A 6,767-nucleotide genomic window follows, 5' to 3' on the forward strand; every position below is an offset into this window, starting at 1 on the left:
CACACACACACACACACACACACACACACACACACACACACACACACACACACACACACACACACACACACACACTTTATTATTGCACTGTTCACCATCATCCTCTGTGTCTGGCAATACATTTCCCTGTGTGTGTGTGTGTGTGTGTGTGTGTGTGTGTGTGTGTGTGTGTGTGTGTTTTATAGTGAGGTTTCCTTACCTCTCTAACCACCTATCAGTGGAAACAGACTGGAACAGGAAGGCCATTCCAAATGTTTGTTTTATGTTCTTTATGTAATGACAGATGAACGATAATAAGCAAAACCAGTGACATGGGGATTTTAAAGTTGGTCTTAAAATAAAAATCGCTGCACACACCTCTGACCGAAAAGACAGTGTGATAAAAGAGAAGCAGAGTTTTACTCCAGAGTACTTGGAAATGTTTTGTTAAATGCATTGGAAAATGTGTGATATCACCCATGTTTTTTTTTTACATGCATTAATGAGGTAATGAGGACACCATGCCATCTAGTGGTAGAGTTGCGCTATTTCAGAAATAAATGACGGGCATTTTAGTTTTTTTAATTGATTTAAATCAGAGAGATATAGAACTATTCGTCAACAAATTTGCACAAACCTTCGGGAGACTTGTTCCTCTCCATTTAGTCAAGCAAAATAGCATTGATTGAAAAGTTATTGTAGGGAAATAGTTTGAATGTACTCCCAAATCTTTAAGTTGTGTTTACACAGGCAGCCCAATTCTTGATATTTTATTTTACTTTTATTTAACTAGGCAAGTCAGTTAAGAACAAATTATTTTTTACAATGACGGCCTACCCCGGCCAAACCCGGACAACACTGGGGCAATTGTGCGCCACCCATGGGACTCCCAATCACAGCCGGATGTGATACAGCCTGGACTTGAACCAGGGACTGTAGTGAAGGCACCGCTTGGGAGCCTATATTCTACATTGTAGAATAATGAGGAAGGCATCAGAACTATGAAATAACACATATGGAATCATGTAGTAACTAAAAAAGTGTTCAACAAATCAAAATATATTTTAGATTCTTCAAAGTAGCTACCCGTTGCCAGCTTTGCAAACTCTTGGCATTCTCTCAATCAGCTTCACCTAGAATGCTTTTCCAACAGTCTTGAATGAGTTCCCACATGTGCTGAGCACTTGTTGGCTGCTTTTCCTTCACTCTGCGGTCCAACTCATCCCAAACCATCTCAATTGGGTTGAGGTCGGGTGATTGTGGAGGACAGGTCATCTGATGCAGCACTCCACCACTCCCCTTCTTGGTCAAATAGCCTTTACACAGCCTGGAGGTGTGTTGGGTCATTGTCCTGTTGAAAAACAAATAAGTCCCACTAAGCGCAAACCAGATGGGATGGCGTATCGCTGCAGAATGCTGTGGTAGCCATGCTGGTTAAGTGTGCCTTGAATTCTAAATAAATCACAACAGTGTCGTCAGCAAATCACACCCACACCATAACACCCAGCATAACACCTCCTCCTCCATGCTTTACGGTGGGAAATACAAATGCAGAGATCATCCGTTCACCCACACCACGTCTCACAAAGACACAGCGGTTGGAACCAAAATTCTCCAATTTGGACTCCAGACAAAAGGACACATTTCCACTGGTCTAATGTCCATTGCTCATGTTTCTTGGCCCAAGCAAGTCTCTTCTTATTATTGGTGTCCTTTAGTAGTGCTTTTTGTGTGCAGCTATTTGACCATGATGGCCTAATTCACACAGTCTCCTCTGAACAGTTGATGTTGAGATGTGTCTGTTACTTGAACTCTGTGAAACATTTATTTGGGCTGCAATTTCTGAGGTTGGTAACTCTAATGAACGGATTCTCTGCAGCAGAGGTAATTCTGGGTCTTCCTTTCCTGTGGTGGTCCTCATGAGAGCCAGTTTCATCATAGCGCTTGATGGTATTTGCGACTGCACTTGAAGAAACTTTCAATGTTCTTGAAATGTTCCAAATTTACTGACCTTCATGTCTTAAAGTAATGACGGACTGTCGTTTCTCTTTGCTTATTTGAGCTGTTCTTGCCATAATGTGGACTTGGTCTTTTACCAAATAGGGCTGTCTTCTGTATACCACCCCTACCTTGTCACAAGAAGGAAAGAAATTCCACAAATGAACTTTTAACAAGGCACACCTGTTAATTGAAAAGCATTCAAATGACTACCTCATGAAGCTGGTTGAGAGAATGCCAAGAGTGTACAAAGCTGTCAAGGCAAAGGGTGGCTACTTTGAAGAATCTCAAATCTCAAATATATTTTGATTTGTTTAACACTTTTTTGGTTACTACATGATTCCATATGTGTTATTTCATAGTTTTGATGTCTTCACTACTATTCTACAATGTAGAAAATAGTAAAATAAAGAAAAACCGTTGAATGAGTAGGTGTGTCCAAACTTTTGACTGGAACTGTATATTAAATAACCATACCTGTGAGTCTTAATCATCAGAGGAGAGACCTCTGGTCTGGCATTTCTCTGTTGGTTTCACAGGGGCTTTCACAATGTCTGAATGGGACCATTCTGGAAAAAAAAACATGAAGATCACAAATGAGAGAATAGCTTTGGAATTCTGAAGGAAGCAGGGAAAAATTAAGACAGAGATGGACTAAAGCGAAAATAACGTAAAGAAAGACTATACTGTATATACAGACCTTTTCAGATTTCTGGTGAGCATGCCGTTGACCAGCTTAATGTGCTGGTCTAATAGGCCACCCTGGACCGCAAAACATAAAAACCATAAAAATAAAGGTCAGCTGAGGTGAGAAAAGGTAAAATGACTAATGCCTGAAATACAGTGAGTTACATACTATGTGTGTGTATTTAAAATAATGAAATGTCATTCTGGTCAATCTGCCTCATTATCATCGTTAATTAAACAGTGATTTCTAATACCAACATGTATATCGAAAAAATGAATAGCCTGTTGGATGATAAAACAACATGTTACAAGAAATAGATTTTCGATCCTCCAACTATACAATTGAATAAAGTCCTTGATGAAGGACTAGAAAATAAATTGGTTGACAGAACAGGAATTGAAATATCTTTGTCCCAAAACCTACAGTTTTGATCCTTTATGGTCCGTTTAAGGTTCACAAAATCAACCGCAGACCCTCCATTAAGACCTATCGTTTCAGGCTCCCAAACAGAACAAGTGTCTCGTTATGTGGACATTCACATTTATCCATTAGTCAAACAGTTGCAATCTTATCTAAAAAACACCACCGATTTTCAAATGAAACTACGAAGTATACCAGTTATTAGTAAAGGAGACTGCCTAGTCACCCTTGATGTCTCATCGCTATATACCAATATTCCCGAATGATGGAGGTATGGCGACCCTCAAATTGTTCCTCTCCAACCGCTTAAGCGATGCGCTTAAGCAAGAATTGAGTACTAGGCAGTTTAATTTGGAGACGACAAAATGCTAATTCGGAACAGCACACCCTGTAGTCGCAAGAAGTTAAACAGTGATTTCTAATACCAACATGTATATCGAAAAAATGAATAGCCTGTTGGATGATAAAACAACATGTTACAAGAAATAGATTTTCGATCCTCCAACTATACAATTGAATAAAGTCCTTGATGAAGGACTAGAAAATAAATTGGTTGACAGAACAGGAATTGAAATATCTTTGTCCCAAAACCTACAGTTTTGATCCTTTATGGTCCGTTTAAGGTTCACAAAATCAACCGCAGACCCTCCATTAAGACCTATCGTTTCAGGCTCCCAAACAGAACAAGTGTCTCGTTATGTGGACATTCACATTTATCCATTAGTCAAACAGTTGCAATCTTATCTAAAAAACACCACCGATTTTCAAATGAAACTACGAAGTATACCAGTTATTAGTAAAGGAGACTGCCTAGTCACCCTTGATGTCTCATCGCTATATACCAATATTCCCGAATGATGGAGGTATGGCGACCCTCAAATTGTTCCTCTCCAACCGCTTAAGCGATGCGCCAACAAATTGAATAATTAAGCTTGCACAACTAGAGCTTACTAAAAACTATTTTCTATATAATAAATATTTCTACTTACAGACTTTTGGAACAGCAATGGGAACTCATTAGCTCCCAACTCTGCAAATCACTTCAACTAACTCTATACATTTCTTAGATATAGATCGTCCCTTTGTAACAAGTACAAGAACTACAGTTAACAGAAAACCAACAGATACAAATAAATATATTGACAGCTGATAGTTATCACCCGCTCCCCCTAAAAAGAGATTTACCAGTAAGCCAACTTCATAGATTGTGTCACAGACAGAGGTAGAATATAAATGGGCAAAACTCTTTCCTTGAGCGTTTTCGCTTGAGAGGATACCCGATACCTGGCTTGATGAAGCTCAAAAACAAGTTAAAATCTTGAACTGAAGACAGTTACATAATAATAATACAAAAACAGTAGAAACAGTTCTATAAACTATAGAATTACTTTCAATGATAGCCGTAATGGCATCAAGTATATTTTCAATCAACATTGGCACATTAAAATCAGATTCCCCTTTAAATTCTGCCTTCCAGAATTCACCTTTATTCTCCTATAAACAATCAAGAAATCTATCAAACATATAGGCTAAATCAGATGTGTTCAGATAGAAAAGAGTCATTCATAAAAGGATGCTTTCCCTATAAATCATGTACCTCTTGTAGCACCATAAGGACATTTTTCGAACTGTGTATGCCCTCAGATTTCTAGGACCTGTGAGAGAAAGTCATGTATAATTCCCTACTAATGGAGTTATTTACATGTTACATTGTTCTTGTAATAAGAACTACGTTGGAAAAAACATCCCAAGCCTTGAAAGGACGCCTTGAAGAACATACATCTCGGGAATTGATATGATGTATTTTGGTTGATTTGGGACTTGTGTTCCAGCAGCAATGGTATGACTGTACATTGTTAGTGTTTACCAACAGTGTACAGTGATATCATGGCTGCATGATGCATGTTTCAACAGGCGTTTAGTTGCTCAAATTTTCCAGGTAACTTAGTCTACAAGATCATTCAGTTTAGTTTGCAGTGCATTTAACAACAAGGTCTCCAACATTTAGTCTGCACAATAAGGTGTCGGTGTAAATTTGGCGTTTATTTGAAACAGGCGTTTATTTGTTGAAATGTGTTCCATTGCCCGGCTATTAAAAGCGACTATTTGAGACTCAGCGATTAATTTAAGTTTTACGGTAGGCTGACGCTGACTTCCAATATCCTTGACTGAACAACTCTGCTAAAACAATGCAAATAGTTGCTCATGCTACTTAGACTTTTTGACTCCTTTTTGACTCCTTTTTGACTCCTATTGACTCCTATTGACTCCGATTGCCTCCTATTGCCTCCTATTGACTCCTATTGACTCCAGACTCAAATCAAGTCAGTTATAGAGCTGTGAAATGCTCCTCTTTGACATATTATTATTAACCCCAATGCTGCTCTCCCAACATGCAGTCTTCAAGAGCTCACAAACAACCAAACTACAACTCTGCCTGTGTGTGTGTGTGCGCGTGAGAGTGTGTGTGCGTGTGCACGTGTGAGAGTGTGTGTGAGTGTGTGTGTGAGCGCGTGAGAGTGTGTGTGTGCGCGTGAGAGTGTGTGTGTGTGTGCGCGTGAGAGTGTGTGCACGCGTGAGAGTGTGTGTGTGTGTGTGCGCGTGAGAGTGTGTGTGAGTGTGTGTGTGTGCGCGTGAGAGTGTGTGCGCGTGTGAGTGTGTGTGTGTGCGCGTGAGAGTGTGTGCACGCGTGAGGGTGTGTGTGCGCACGAGTGTGTGTGTGTGTGTGTGCGCTTGCAGGCGTGTGGCCCAAATGAAAATGAACTAAAAGAGCATAATTATAGTATTGTGGAGAAAATGAAGGCTCTTGAAGGCTGAATTTGGAGACTTAACCTAAGAATGGCCATGCCCCTTTTACCTGACACAACCCAAACTTACGGTCAACCCTGCAAGACATCTACCATTGTGTCATCTTTGTCCCATTCTTCTGCTAAACAATTACCCAATTGGGCTCTCAACTACATCGTGTAGCACAAATAGCTGCTAGAAAGAACACATGTAACACAGCACAGTGTAATGCTAGCAAGAATGTAGCGCACAGGTGTACTGTAGCTCTTAGATTTATCCACAACAATGTTAATGCTCTTTTATAACTGGTTTATGATAGCTGGCTGCATTATATCAAGCTGTCAATTAGCAGAGTATCAGGCAACTTGGACAATAAATCAGTAGGCCAAGCAATAAACTCTATAGGCCTATGATATAATATATAGACTCAAATTCCATCTCCTGATTTTGTCTCTTGTTGATAGTTACACTTCTTCTGTTCTCTTGTAGGATCTAGTAGGATCGAGCCTATCGAGACAGTTATTGAAACAGATGAATACAGTAGCTATCATTCCACCACATTGACTCATTAATCCATTGGTTTTGTTTAAATGGTGTATTTTATATAGCTATTCACTTTGAAAAAGCATACAACTCTTCAATTGGTTAAGATAAAGTCTGTGTTTTAGCAGTCATTAATTATGTTTCTGCATTGTTCTTTATACCAGTTTTAGGAAGAGTAATCCCATGTAAAAAATGTCTGCCACCCCTGTAAATAACATTTTTCAAATCTGGCCCCTGTAAGAATATAGTTGAATAGCCCCAGTATAATACATTTACAGTACTATGGAAGAAATTTCACTTTACTTAAATGTAAGTGTTATTATTTAACTCAGGGTTCTCCAACTCCAACTGG

Source organism: Salvelinus namaycush, chromosome 16 (genome assembly GCF_016432855.1).
Source record: "Salvelinus namaycush isolate Seneca chromosome 16, SaNama_1.0, whole genome shotgun sequence".
Taxonomy (NCBI): domain Eukaryota; kingdom Metazoa; phylum Chordata; class Actinopteri; order Salmoniformes; family Salmonidae; genus Salvelinus; species Salvelinus namaycush.